The following is a 340-nucleotide window of genomic DNA, read 5'->3' as shown; positions in this document are numbered from 1 at the left end:
TTCAATACTTTTTTATTTTTTATTTACTGTAATACAACTACAGTTAATGTTATTCAGGTCATCACTATTAGTAAGCTCTGAAGCCTCTTGAAACGTGGTTTAGAAGGTTTAGACGATAATGAACACCATTCATGCCACTGCGTCAAATTTTGCGGTGCCAGTGAATACAGTGCATTCACGCAATGCCTATTATAATATTTTCTACTGCTGTTTATTCATTACTTCAGAATAATGTAGAAGTATGATGCACACTGTCATCTTTACTTTATTGTAGGAAACCCTACAGTGTTCATATTAATGTGATTCCTATTTATTTTGTTTATATATATTTCCCCCCAAA

The 340-nt window shown here is 32.4% G+C and overlaps 1 protein-coding gene across 1 annotated transcript in view; it reads left to right on the top strand.

Moving 5' to 3' along the window:
- Nucleotides 1-340, top strand: part of LOC119590331 — a gene marked incomplete in the record, with an annotated part of 17,409 nt that overhangs the window by 2,042 nt on the left and 15,027 nt on the right.

Source organism: Penaeus monodon, chromosome 27 (assembly GCF_015228065.2).
Source record: "Penaeus monodon isolate SGIC_2016 chromosome 27, NSTDA_Pmon_1, whole genome shotgun sequence".
NCBI classification, from domain to species: Eukaryota; Metazoa; Arthropoda; class Malacostraca; order Decapoda; family Penaeidae; genus Penaeus; species Penaeus monodon.
Note: the sequence above shows the minus strand (reverse complement) of the source record. Positions and strands in the feature narration are given on the sequence as shown.